This window comes from Lactuca serriola, chromosome 7, assembly GCF_051521515.1.
Source record: "Lactuca serriola cultivar US96UC23 chromosome 7, Lser_US96UC23_V15, whole genome shotgun sequence".
In the NCBI taxonomy this organism is placed as follows: Eukaryota; Viridiplantae; Streptophyta; class Magnoliopsida; order Asterales; family Asteraceae; genus Lactuca; species Lactuca serriola.
This window is the reverse complement of record NC_136414.1, coordinates 158,546,847-158,561,756: the sequence shown is the minus strand read 5'-3', so window position 1 is coordinate 158,561,756 and position 14,910 is coordinate 158,546,847. Positions and strand designations below refer to the sequence as shown.

Sequence of the window (14,910 nt, the reverse complement as noted above, 5' to 3'; positions counted from 1 at the left end):
ACCCTTCGGTCCTAACAACCGAGCTCTACTACTATCATATATACATATCATGCCAGCATATAACATATCAGGTAGTAGCAAACCTAGATAATATCACAAAGACAATCATCTAACATACAACTCCTACTGGTGGACCGGCATTGTGGTCGTAGACCCACAGCTACTGGAAGGTAACTCACCTCAAAGTAGTTGCTGATCTGCGTGGGAACTAACTGTCTTCTGCTGCTGCTGTCCCGGAAGTCCTCCGGCTAAAATCCCCACAAAACACTCAGTCAAATACTGCTAACCGACCCCAGAGTAAATGACCATTTACCCTTAACCAAACCAAGAGTCAAAGTCAAAGTCAACTTCCAGTTGACCCGACTCGCCGAGTTGGCCTGCCAACTCGCCGAGTCCCTATCCTTTTGTCTGACCATAACCCCGTCTCTACTCATCGAGTTAGGCATTGACTCGATGAGTTTTCCTTCTAATCCAAGGTCCAATAGTCCTTCATCCTACTCGCCGAGTTGTATGAACAACTCGTCGAGTTCATCTTCATCCGAAGAACATGTTATGCTGAGACTCGTCGAGTTGTATGAACAACTCGCCGAGTCTGTTCTTGAGGCAAGAAGATTGCCTTGAACTCGCCGAGTCAGGGCATTGACTCGACGAGTTCCTTCATGAGTGAGTCTGGCTTCCGACCCACTGAGTCACACCCCATGACTCACTACCCCACCCAGCAAACACGAAAAGGGGGAAAACTCGGGGACTCGCGACTCGACTCGCCGAGTCTGTCACATGCAAATACTATATACTCGATTTTGCTTGAATCTAGCTCATGTCATTCATAGATCTGGGTTTCTAGGGCCTGATTAACACGTAAAGTTTCCAACTTTACGTGTAAATAAACACCAATGAAGGTTTTAGGGCTCAAAATGCACTAAAAGAGTAGATCTAGGGCTTTTATGCAATATGGCTCCATAAAGGCAGTGGATCTGAGCTCCTGGAGCTCAATCATGCCTAGATCTAAGGGTTAATCAACTTATTACAAACCCTAATTCGTAATCAAGCTTGGAAATGGCTCAAGAAGGACTTTAATGGAGCTACAAAAGAATATAAGCATGAAAACAGAGGGAAACTGAGTTATACCTCAAGGAAATCACTGAGATAACACAAGGATGCCTGGCCTCCTTCTTCTCTTCTTGATCTACTATTCTTTTCTCTCAAAAACTTCAAGAAACACACCAAAGCACTTCAATGGAATAAGGGTTTGGACGATGTTTGGAGCTCTGAGGGTGAAGGGGGCGAGGTTGGGGCACATAAGGTTGGTTTAAATAGGGTGCAAACCCTTGAAATTTAGGGTTTCATCAGAGCGGGGACTCGCCGAGTCCAGAATGTGAACTCGCCGAGTCGCCAACTTAAACGTGCTCCCAAACCCGTCTCTACTCAGCGAGTCGGGCCTACAACTCGCCGAGTCCAAGGCCAAAAATGCAAAATAGTTAGATAAATTTTACGTACCAGGAACCAGGTGCTATAATGAAAAAGGCCATGAATCTTGCATGAACCCATTAAGGCCTCCAAGATGGCAACTTTCTGCCTTAGGGACTCAAATAGCACCAAGGGTGCAACCCTAAGCCTAAGAATCGGATTTGAACCATAAAGCTTCATCCTTGGGACCAAAAAGGGACCAAAACCCATAAGTGGTAAATCTAAGAGATGAATGATCAAGTTAAAAGATTTATACCTTCATTAAGTTGAAAATGAGTCATAAAAGCCAGATCAATAAGCTTCTCCTTGATCCCCCATATTTGCATCAACTCCACCTTCTTGGAAATGGACCAAATACTCCAAAAATGGACTCTACGAGCTCCAAAATGTCACCATGGATGATTAAGGACGATTTCTAGGGTTTAGAGGGGCGAAGGCTAAAGAAATTAGGGTTAGGTTATGAGATAAGGTATTTAAATAGGGTCCAAGACCCTAAAATATGGTTCTGATCTGATTGGCATACGCCTGACATACATTTGGTACACCTTGCGTACTCCGAAGAACATTCGAGACCATCCTGGTCAGTACGCCCCACGTACTCCAAGGTACGCCCAGCGTACTGCCTTTTTCACTAGTACGCCCCACGTACGCTTTGTGTACGCCCCGTGTACTCGGTTAAGCCTGAAAACCGCGAAAATTATGAAGGCTATAATTTCTTCGTTATAAATCTGAATTCGACGATACTTATATCCACGGAAAGGTAACGAGAAGCCCCACACTTCTATAAACTTTATTTATCTTGAAACCCAACCGAACTAAAATCCAAAATTCATAAAAGAGATATGAAATACTACATTCCTGTTTTACCCTTGACCCCGACGTGCAAACCAAACTATTGGGTCACATACCTACATTACCCACATCCAAATGGGTCTAAATCTTATCTTTATAAAGTCCCTAATCCTTATGATGACCGCTCTTCGGGCCACAACCTCGAATTAGGAATTTATTCGAAACAGGGTGTTACATATGTATTGGCAAGCCAACTGAAAGGTTGTAAGCCGGGCATTCTAACTAAAAAGTTATGGGCCAGGGGTAATCCAACCAGGAGGTTGTGGACCTGATATTTGTTTGGTTATATGTTTATGTTGTACTTTAGGGGAACTCACTAAGCTTTGGCTTACAGTTTCAGTTTATTGATTCAGATACTTCCGATAATGGTGGCAAGGCGAAGACGTGATCGTCCACATCCTTTGGATTTTATGTTACTTGGATTTTGGGATACTATGATTATTGAATATCACTTTTGAAACAATGTTTTGTAAACAATTATGGTTATTGGATTGTTTTTGAAAAATGAAAATTTTACTTTGATTTTTAAGATGTTACACTTTCCCCAGGGACTGTGCCTCAGGAGCAAGCTCTGACGATCAAGATAGATTACTATGTAAAGAGAGTCGACTCCTCCTTAAAAAAGGGAACCGATAATATGGAGACAAAGATGTCTCCATGAGAGAGATTGAAGTGAGTGAGGAACACTTACATGGAGTGTTGAGATGAGCCGCTATTTATAAGAAAGGAAGGGAAGACCATGAAAATATAATATTAACTAGTATACTAGCCTACTTAATATAATATTGGATCTACCAAAGAGCTTTTAGCTCAGCGATATCATGTGTTATCCTCCCTCATTGAGGTTGATGGTTCAAGTCTCGTAGAGACATATGTGGATTTAGGAGTAATGTAAAAGTATGTTAGATTTGTCAAAAAAATAAAATTGTAAAAATCGTTTGACGGTAACTCGGCGATCGACTGGGGTCAAACGATTAATCGGTTTGGAGCGATTAATCGGATACTCTAAATTACTAATAAAACCATTTTAAAATTTAATATATCTTAAGAAAATTAGTATTTGAAATTTTAAAATTTTTAAAATTTAAAATTTTGAAATATTAGGTCTAATATTTAAAGTTTTGTAAACTTTGGTGTAATATTTGAAAATTAGAATTTTGATTTTTTTTTCCGCCAAGGACCTCCGAGGACCGCCAAACCCGAGTTTGATCGATATTGACTAATTCCCACCAAGTAACCCTAATCGTAATCAGTTGCAGACCGTCAAACGATTAATCACCAATTAATTGGCAACCAAAGTTGATTTCGGCATCACTGAAAAAATATAATATTGGATCTTGTGTCCTTGCCCGATCTTCTTTTACCATATAGGAATCTAGAGAATTGTTTTACTTTTTTATCCGGTTGTTATTTTTGTCCTTCCATGTCTATCCTTCATTTATATCCTTATTTTGTGAGATTGGAGGATGGTACTCCATCATTCCCCCTAGTATACCTTCCATGGTTTTTATATTTTATACTCAAAGACGTATGAGTGTGTATGAGGTCGTTTGGTTCGGTTTTTAGCTAAAACCAAACATAACCATTATAAGTGGTTAATGCATTTTGGTAGCCATTAGGTATTGGTTAATATTTGTTTTGGTTAACGGTTTTTTCGGTTAATGGTTAATATTGGTTAATCATAATGGTCGAAAATGAGATAAAAAAAAATACTTTGCTATAAAAACTAAAAGATATAAAATAGATTGCTATAAAAAAGTGAACAATTTAGTGTTTATAACATTGTTAATATGATAGAAGATTAGGTATCCCATTTAATTTCAAATAATTACCTTTTAAATTTTTAATTCCAAATATAATTACATACCATATATTTAATATTATATTATGTTAAAAACATTTATTAATATTATTGGTTCGGTTCAGTTTTTAATGCCTCGGTTTTGGATGAAAACCATAACCGAACCATATGTATTTGGTTAATCAAAAATAGAAACCGCACCACCTTTTTTAGTAATCGTTCGGTTATTTCGGTTAATTTGATTTTGATTCGGTTTTTCGGTTAATATGCTCACCCCTATCAAGAAGTTGTATAAATTCCTAAGAAGGAAATCTAAAAGATAAGGAATTCCTGAGAGATTGTCGTTATTCATAAAAAAAATTCTACATTTTGCAATTAATTCTTTCTCAAGCTTGCATGGTTGTTAAAACAATACTTAACCATCTATAGATGTTTTATTTTGATAAATAAGACGCAGGCAAAAAATAATAAGATCCTCAGACCACGGTGATAAAAGATGGGTCATAATTACCCATTAGTTAATTAAAATTCTAAAAATGAAAGAGCAATAAAAAGGATGGCCCATGCAGGTCTCGAACCTGCGACCTTCGCGTTATTAGCACGACGCTCTAACCAGCTGAGCTAATAGGCCAATTTGTTTCACTTTTACCAGTTTAATTATTTATAACCGTTTTAACTTTTAGTGCATATTTTTAATGAAAAAGATACCGTTTACATACATTCTCTCTTACTTATAAGTAAATTGACTATGAAATATGATTTTTCACTAATTGGTTTCTATTCATGTCTATGTATAGAACGACTTACAAGAGTTTGAAGCCAATGCATAATGCATATTGTAAGTCTATTTCTATAATTAGTATCATCAATATGTTTTAGTAACAATATTCTAACAATATGTTTCAGCCAATGAGCTAATTTGATAACACATTAAAAATATGATTAGTGATGGTGTTTGGCTTCCTTCGAGACAATATCCAACCATAATACAATGTTTTACATCAAAAAGTGATGTAAAAAACCATTTCCAACCATATTTTATTTTTAGGGTAACTCCACTATCATGCACACAATGAAATTGGTAAATAGTATTACTCTATTTTTGAAGTGATGTGGTAAGTACGCTATATTTTAAGTTGGAAATGAAATTGAATTGGAGCATTTTAATTATATAAATGGTGTTAAACCCATGAATAGCATTGGATTTGAGATGCAGAATGATCATTCTATGCAAGTACCTTTATGCTTATTTATTTATTTATTTATTTATTTTTTATCTAACATGGCTTAAAGGAATAGAGCTCGTTGGGTTAAATTTCTCCTCACCCACAAAGATATTTGATGATGATTTATCTATAGTGTATGACATTATTATTATTATTATTATTATTATTATTATTATTATTATTTTATCAAAAGAGAATATTTAGACTATATTCTTTTTTGTATTTGATTACATAGTTTTTCAGTATTATCCTACTTTTTAATAACTTTACAAATTAATGAATTTATACCCATTTATCACTAAAATAACTACTTGGACCATTGATGGTAGCTTAATAAATTATCTTAATGTACTATTTACATACCAACATCAATTTTCTCATTGGTCATAAAAAATAACAATGTAATGGTAATATCAAATCGGTGAACAGAGAGGGCCCCCCAAATCAAATGTTGAAGATCTGTCCCTAATTTTAGTTTCATGGTATTACCATTTGAACATTCTTTCGACTGAAACAAATGGCGCTTGCTCTAGCTTAGATTTAAAGATTCGGAAACGAAATCTATATAATAAAAAATCTGAATAGATAATCTTTGATATATGTTGCGTCTTTCAACCAAAGTTTAATGGTTTCTTTGAAAATGTTGGAATAGATTTAAGTAATGCAAACAATCTTTTTATTTTATTTTATTTTATTTTTTATGGATTTGATGAGACTTTTTTTTGTTCATAGTTGTTCTTGGGTAGGGTGGATTATAGAGCTAGGGCTAAGGTTTGTCCATTAGGATCGGACATGGACAACGTCTGGGCCGATGTTCGATGAAAAATAAAATATTCAAAACTTATTATTTTTATCGAAAATATTACGTTTGACAGTTAATAGTTATATATCAATATCTCATCAATGACTTTAATAATAAAATATTAATGTTAATAGTTTTTTGAGTAAATTATAAAATTGGTCCCTAAGCTTTATCAAAATTGCAAAATTGGTCCCTACTTTTGATATCTTCCCAACAAAGTCCCTAAGTTTGATTTCTATTTGAGAACCGGTCCCTTTCAACAAACGCGTTTCATCCATGTTAAAAGACTAGGAGTTCACATGTGCAATGTACATGAGAGTATATTAGTATTTTTCTTTGTCTCTCTCTTTTCTTTGTCTCGCTCTTAGTAATTTATATCGATTTTCAATTTTAGTTACGATTTTCAATTTTAATTATAGATATTATCTTTAATTAACATACTTGGTTTATTGGATTTGAATTCACTAAAGATACATGTTTCTATTAGCTCCCTAACATACGATATATTTTGAAATCACAGTATTTGATGACGCTCTTGAAAACGCAGCAAACAAGATTAGATAATACAAAAATGAATATGCGTTAAATACTTAGACCATCTCCAACTCATCTTCATTTTTTCCTCTATAAATGGAGTAAAAAATGGAGTAAATATCTAATTTTCTATCCTATTTTTTACCCCAAAAAGTATATTCTTAGAATATTCCATTTTTATAACTTATATATATTGTCAAATACACCCCTCTACTAATTAAACTTTATATTTATGATTAATTAATATAAATTAGTATATAATATGATATTATAAATATTAAATATTGCATTTAAATTCTAATTGGTAGATAAAATAAACTAGAAATGTATAAAATAAAAATGAAAGGGACTAAAATTGACAACCAAAATTCACCTCCATATATGGGGGAATACTATTCATATATCCAAAAATAGAGGTGAAAATGGGGTAGGGTTGGAGAAGAATGGGGGAAAAATGGGGGAAGAAATGGAGTTTGAGGTGGGTTGGAGATGCCCTTAGTAAGTTTTTTTTTATTATAACATTTTGTATATTTGATAAATCTTCATCTCATTTTTAATAGTTTAAACCCTTTTTATATGTTGTTTTTTTTTGTTTAAGAGAGGGTAGTTAGAGTGCAATATGAACATGACAACATTGACTTAAATGAAAAATTGTTGAACACGACTCTTTGTATGGGAAACAACAATATTTTTATTAAGACACTTAAAAAGAACTTACACTTTGAGAGACTACTACACACTTTGCTTTATTTGAGGATTTTCTTGGATGGTTTGGAGCACATGAGCTCCATACCTATTTATAGGCCTCTTAGGAAGGTTCTAGACACTACTATACACTTATTACTTACTTAGATAACTTTATAACTATCTAACATACTCTATAATCTTCCATATGTTTCTAGAATGTCCTACCATGTTCTGGAGAGATCTAGGTTGCTCCGGTGTCTTCTAGAATGATCCATAACCTTCTAGGGTCTTCCATGTCGTTCTAGAGTATTCTAGACTCTTCCGGTATATTCTGGAGTCTTCTATAGTCTTCCATAATGTTCTAGAATCTTCTAAAGTCTTGTAGATTATATTTGTTCTATTGGGCTAGTGATGATCTTTAACACGAATTTGATAGCTTTTATGGAGTAGATGATTATAATGAAAAGTATGAAAATATGGACATGGATGGGGATTTTTTATGTCATAAGAGATACAAACGAAGAGGGTCCTGATGATGGTAATAATATGGGTGATAAAACAATTGTGACAGTGAGCTCTTTTTAAATGAAGATAATTTGATTATGAAGTGGATGTTGACATGAGAGACTTCAACCTTTTATTTAAAAGAGAAGTTGAGAGTGTTGGGATTGAAGAATGTGTTAGGCAAGTAATTGAAGTTTTAGACATTGATGGGTTTAAAGAGGTTGTTTTTGAAGAGGATAATGAGAGAAAGATGTTGACGGAAATGCAAAAACCTAAGGAATTTTCAAGCAAGAAAGTGTATAAGGTATGCTTCAAATTGGGACAAACTTTTAAGGGAAAAAAAGAAGTCAAGAACTTAATTAAAAATCATGCACTTGAGAGTAAAAGGAGCCTACATATAATAAAAAATTGATAAAATCAGAATAAGGGCTATTTATAGGGGTCACATACAAATTAATGCATCGAGTTAGTTAAATACCATAAGTGAAGGTCAAGGAAAAATGCTACTTTCAAAAGAGAAAACGACGCTCTTGGGTTTTGCATATTTCATGATCTGGTGAAGAATAATCTTGGACTTGAAGACTTATGAAAAAAATCATACAAGCTTGCAATCAAGAAACATAAACGCTTGAAAAATTATTGGCAAACAAAGTTATCGATCAGGTAGAGGGAAATTGTAACATCCTAAAAATCACAACAAATTTAAACTTTTAAAAGCATCCCATATTCTTAAAATGTTTACAAAATCATTGTTTCCAAATTGTTTATCCATATCAGAGTATTCCAAAATCATAAAGCCATAAACAAAGGATGTGTACGGTCACGCCTTCACATTCCCGCGATCATCAGAGAGTAATTGAAACAACAACTAAAAACCGTAAGCCAAAGCTTAGCGAGTTCTCCCAAAGTACCACCACATACAACATATCAAACAAAAACATTCATATCCGAGCTTTCAGCCTGACTAGACCGCCTCGCAGGGCCTAAAGCCTATCTGGACCGCTCCCGAGCCTTCGACATGACTGGATCGTCTCATAGGGCCTACAACCTATTTGGACCACTCGTCGGGCCTTCGGTTTGACTGGACCGCCTCGCAGGGCCTACAATCTATCCGGGCTGCCCTGGGTATCTAAACCTTCAACACAAAGTAGGACCACCTCAACCGAACCAACCATAACATGTCAACATACACATAATAAATAAACATATAATCGGGCATCAAACAAACAGGCAGATTCACGGATCACTACCGCATGCTAACATCCTATATACCAAGATACCGATCTAGCAGATCTCTACAACATAACAACATAGTGAACATACTATCATTAACAGGATATACAATCCAATGGGCCGACCTTAGTGCCTTTGATCTGTAAGTACAGTGAGGAAGACTCACCTCATAGCCTGACAAAGATAACTGATTAATACTTTGATCCTGAATACCGGCTCCACCCAAGTCCTAAATGTCCAAACATTTCCCATTAATAAGTCAAAGCTAACAAGTCAACTGAGTCTACCCATCCGAGTCAACTCAGCCGAGTCGACACTGAACGCGTACGTGCGGCGTACTCCGAAGGTACGTTGGACGTACTCAAGCCTTGATCGCAGTCGGGATAGTTGACCTCATATGCACTGCATACTCCAGGTACGCATGACGTATGCCCAAACCTCTCAAATCTCCATTAAGAGGTTAATACCTTAAATTCTCATGTCCATCTTTCAGATCCAAGGCCAAAATATTGCTAGGAGTCATAAAATTTCCAAATTTATGACTTTGCATGTCCATTAAGTGCTTAACTCAACATCTTAATGCATTAAGACCTTCTAAGGAATGCATGGAGTGAAACTAACCCCCAATACTACATTTTTATGACTTAAGACCCCTCCAAAGGACTGAAAGGACGACTTATTGGGTCAAGTACATGCTATGCTCAAGAAACACCACATTTGGGACAAAAAGAACCTAATATCAAGCCCAAAACAAGATCTAAATGAAACTTCACCAAGTTCAGAACTTTATACATGCAAGTGATGCCAAATGATAGTGTGCTTATGGATCTAAAGTTCTTCACTCCTCTAAGATGGTCTCTACTTCCTTCCTTCTTCTTTAAAGGCACAAAACACACACACATAAGCTTAGAAATGGTTCACAAGGTGGATTAGGGTTGCAAGGACGTTTGAAAGGATGGAGGCTGATGGAAGGAGCCATGGTTGGGAGTTAATGATGAATAAATACGGTCTAAACACTAAAGATTAGGGTTTGCGACTTCACTGTGTACGCCCTGCATACAAAAAGCATACGACCAACATACGTGGCTCCGCCCCAACAATCCAAAAGTGGCAAGAATAGCCCCTACCATCCACAAGTCTTACATTATAAGGACCAAAATGCAATGAATCTCAATATAAGGGTCAAAATGAAAGTACCTCAAAACACGATGTTACATAAATGCATCTATTCCAATGAAAACATTACATGAACAATTACAGAAGAAGTATGAGGTTGGTTTATCTAAAATGAAAGTGTTTAGAGCAAAGGATTTAGCTCACAGACAAGTATTAGGTGACTATGAAAAACAATATACCTTGCTAAGGGATTATATAATGGAGATACAAACAACTAATTTAGGGACTACCGTTAAACTAGAAGTGAAACATATGTTAAAGATATGTAGAAGGTACACTTATTTTATTTTTTATATGGGAAACTCTCTCTCTCTCTCTCTCACACACACACTCTTTCTTTCTCTCTCTCTCTCTCTATATATATATATATATATATATATATATATATGTGTGTGTGTGTGTGTGTGTGTGTGTGTGTGACATCCCTATTTTCACAACCAGAAAAAACCGATTTGCTTGTGCTTATTTAAAAATCAGAGTATCCTTTTAAAGAATAATATTGTAAAATTTATTCCCAGAAAACATGATAATGATTATATAAAATCATTTTAGAAGAAATTTATTTTATTTATATTAAAACATTGGGATGTCATCGTCAATACAGAAACACAAACATAACGAAATATTACAAGCCTTGCAGTAATTAAACTAGGGGCATAATACTCCTTGAATCTCTCAGCAGAATGTATATTTCATATAGCCACCCATGATACAATAAACTGAGTGGGTTAGGTTGGGAACCCTAGTGAGTACATAGGGTTTCCAACCGACAATAATATAATTATTATGTTTAATCATCAAACAATTAACCCAATTTTCCATCCCTATTATCTTCTTTATTCTTAAGAATCTTCTCTAAGAATCATCTATTCTTCATTTATTTATTCCTAAGGATTATCCAAATGAATAGTCACGATGTCCATTGCTGCTAGGGTTTATCTAACAGACACTAAGTCCATAGGTTCTGATGTTATCTATTAGGCACAACTGCCAATGTTATCTATTAGGCACAATTGCGAACGTGATCTATTAGGCACAGTTGACAATGTTCATTTATAAGGAACAACTGCCATGACTTTTAGAGTAAATATGATGAACACGTACTTCAAAAACACCTACAGTTTACGAGCCTGTTAGCGTTCCATTGGACTGTTTACAATTATCCGTGGTTGTCATCTATACTCTGCTAGATGATTGGATTAGTGTTAAATTCAAGGCTTATCATCATCTTTCACCTCTCAATATCTCTATCATTTTTCATCTCTTATCATCCATATCATCTTTCATCTACCTATCTTTACCCAATATATTTATAGGTATAAAAATATATGTGCAATTTAAATCAAGTAAAACATATCTAAATCGTTCACCTAGCATATATATCAGGAACACGTATAAAAAGCATATATAGCATGTATTAATATTAAACACTTCATATCTATATGTAAGACGAAACTAACTATGCACTTACTTGTTAAAGTGGCGAGCCAAAATTTGGACAGCGCTTTGCTTCTAGCAACTGTCTTTTCCTTTGACGTAACCTCGTATCATTATCACTAAGTCTTATTCTAATACTTATCGCGACTAATACTTAGTCTTGATTCATCATTAACTCAAAGTCTACTTCAAGATCTATCAATTAAGGAACAAACAGGTAGGATCATATCGGAGGTAGGGTCCGTTTGGTATACGAAGTATACTGTTTGGAAATCCCACTTTAAACACCTCATTAAATCCAGCCTAGACATCATCCCAGTAAGTAGATCAATCAGCATACCAACTTGGAATCACTAATAAATCTTGTTTATAGGTTCAAAATAGCGATAATGAACTTAAACATAAGTTATACTTAAAGTACGGTAAGCATAACTTAACTTACAGGTGGTTTAGCGAGAAGCCGAACTCTGAACGGGTAGAACTTCTGAGCCAAAAGCTCTACTTCTCGGATATTTATGACGCTACGAAGCTTCACTACTAACACCTAGGAAGTGCTAGAGAAAAGGCCTAGGGACCTTGGGGGGTTTGAGAGATAATGGAATGGAAAGGTGTGATCAAATGAGTAAAATTCGACTCTATTTATAGGTTGTCCAGGGACTTCTAACTTCGTGAGACATGCCTCTCACGTCGTGAGCTTGCATAGGCACCACAACTTCTCCTAGTGTTGACACGTGGCACAGGGCGCAGGTAAAACAGTTGATCTTAAAAAATTCATAACTTTCGCATACGATCTTCGTTTTTGACATTATTATATCCACACATAGGTATTGAAAATATCAACAACTTTCCTTTTGACCCCATTGGCTAATTCTTGAGCAATTTTAAATTTATAAAAAGATTACATTGTTAACGACCGTGTAAAATTCGTAGCTTCTACATACGGACTACGTTTTCGAATTTCTTTTTATCGTTGAACTCCTATTAATGAGATATTCAAGTCTCATTTAGATCATTTTGGCTAAAAATTGATCGATATAAAATTCGATTTCTGAGCTATATACTACTACACTGAAACTTCGAAAAACCATAATTTCCTCTAATGAAGTCAGATTTGGACGTTGTCTATATGCAAACTCTCGGTTTAACAAATACTATGACTTTTATTTACATCACAAAGGCTAAAAAGTAATTTATCAAAAATTCACTTTTTACGTTACGCAGAGTCATGTCGGTTTAATCGTGAAACTTCGACGGGTCATAACTTCTTCGTTATAAATAGGATTTCAGCGTTCTTTATATGTACAAAATCCTAGTGACATATACTATAACTTTTGATAAGATTATTTATCCTAAATAATCTTTTATCAAAAAGTCATTTTTAACGTTTATTATTTATAAATTGACTAACCCGAATCTGTAGGTGTTAATATATATATATATATATATATATATATATATATATATATATATATATATATATATATATATTGTAACTATAGCTCAACAATATTTAGTATAATGGTTTAAATCGTTCGTCGTGGTTTTTTTGCTTTTAAAACCACGAGGGACCATTTAAACCATTATACTAAAAAATTGTTGGACTTCAGTGACAATATATATATATATATATATATATATATATATATATATATATATATATATATATATATATATATATATATATATATGAGAGAATAGTGAATATACCCTAAAGGAAAGTAGGCTTAGGTACCTGAATTAACAATCCTACGTCGGTTTAAGTTAACACACGCCTTTTTTTTTTCTTCCTCGTTCCATATCACGTCTATTGAGAACTCAGAAGACAGATTTGATGATATCGTATGTATACATTGCTGTGAGTCCTTCAATTCTTCCCAACATATTCAACCACGAAGAAATGCATCTTATTTCCATTCGAGGTTTTTTTCATCCTATCTTTATTAATTTTTTTGGTTAATCACATGGCAAAGTGAGATCGTTTTTCGATTTTAGCTTTTTAAATCGGTTCTACTTACCTATCAGCTGAAATTTCATTAGATTAAGATGTTTGATCGATAGTTGGTTTATTTCTAAGGTGTTTTCTATATATTCATCTTATTTCAGAGATGTTTCTAGGAATGTAGACGAGGTGTTTGATTAAATGCCTTAGTGAATTTTTTTTTTTCATTATGGCGTAAAAAGCATAAGTTCTTATGAAGAATGGGTATATCAAGCATAGCTTTAACAAGAATAACATGTTAGGGAAAGTAGAAAGTAGAAGTATTGCTTTGACAAAACACGTCTCACCTAGCCTACTTGAAAACAACTAAGACATGTTTATTGATCTGTATGCTTGCATTGTAATGGCACTTGGTTTTGAAGCAATGATAAAAGTTAATCTATGTACCTTGTTTCTTTTGAATTTGAAATGTATGATGGTTGACCAGAAAAAGTCAAAGTGTATCTATCTCTTTTTCTATATTTTATTTTAAGGATGTATGTATTTCTTTTCACACAGTGATTTTATTTGATCCAGCTAATGATGAACAACATAAGGAAGCTGAAAGATTGAATAATTGAAAAAAAATAAAGAAGAAATAGTGGTGGATACAAAATCTACTATACCAATCACATCAATGACTCTAGAGGCTTCACAACTTAGAACCAGGAGACCATTTTCTATTTCTGAAGTCGAAGCACTTGTGGAAGCACCAAACTGAACTGATTCAGACATTTGGGACTTCAGTTAAAGTCTGATTGGAGTTGAAACTTGAAAGGGTGTACAAAGAAAGATTTAGATAAAGAGTACGAAGGGGGATAAGGGGGTTTTAAGTTTTAACATGTTGATTTTTCATTTGGTTCATATGATTCTTTTGTACATTGTAATTCTATTTGTAATTGGATGTAGTTTGTAATTCTTTTACAATTCTTTTATGCAATTCAATAAATTCTATAAATTGGGTGTTTTTTCTTGCTTTGAATTGTATTATTTATATTTTATACTATGATTATCTAAGCTCTTTATGATAATCTACATAAGGGTAACAAATTTCTTCATGTTTACTAGTTTTTGCAAGTTAGGAGTTTTTTGTTTTTTGTTTTTTGTTTTTTGTTTGTAATCAATGTAAAAAGCAATTATCTTTGTTTCTTGGTGGTACAATTCCATAATCTGGGTCTAAACTTCATTTTCGGTACTTTTTTTTAAGTTGTTC

General features: G+C 34.3%; 1 long non-coding RNA gene and 1 other non-coding gene across 2 annotated transcripts; one reads left to right on the top strand and one right to left on the bottom strand.

Annotated features, from left to right (window-relative positions):
- Positions 1 to 4,677: 4,677 nt before the first annotated feature.
- On the bottom strand, positions 4,678 to 4,751 carry TRNAI-AAU (transfer RNA isoleucine (anticodon AAU)). The gene has a single exon. It is a non-coding gene; the product is annotated as a tRNA-Ile (tRNA).
- Positions 4,752 to 13,446: 8,695 nt separating this feature from the next.
- On the top strand, positions 13,447 to 14,624 carry LOC145062698 (uncharacterized). Its single transcript, XR_013687684.1, has 2 exons — positions 13,447 to 13,638; positions 14,235 to 14,624. It is a non-coding gene; the product is annotated as an uncharacterized LOC145062698 (long non-coding RNA).
- The last annotated feature ends 286 nt before the right edge of the window (positions 14,625 to 14,910 follow it).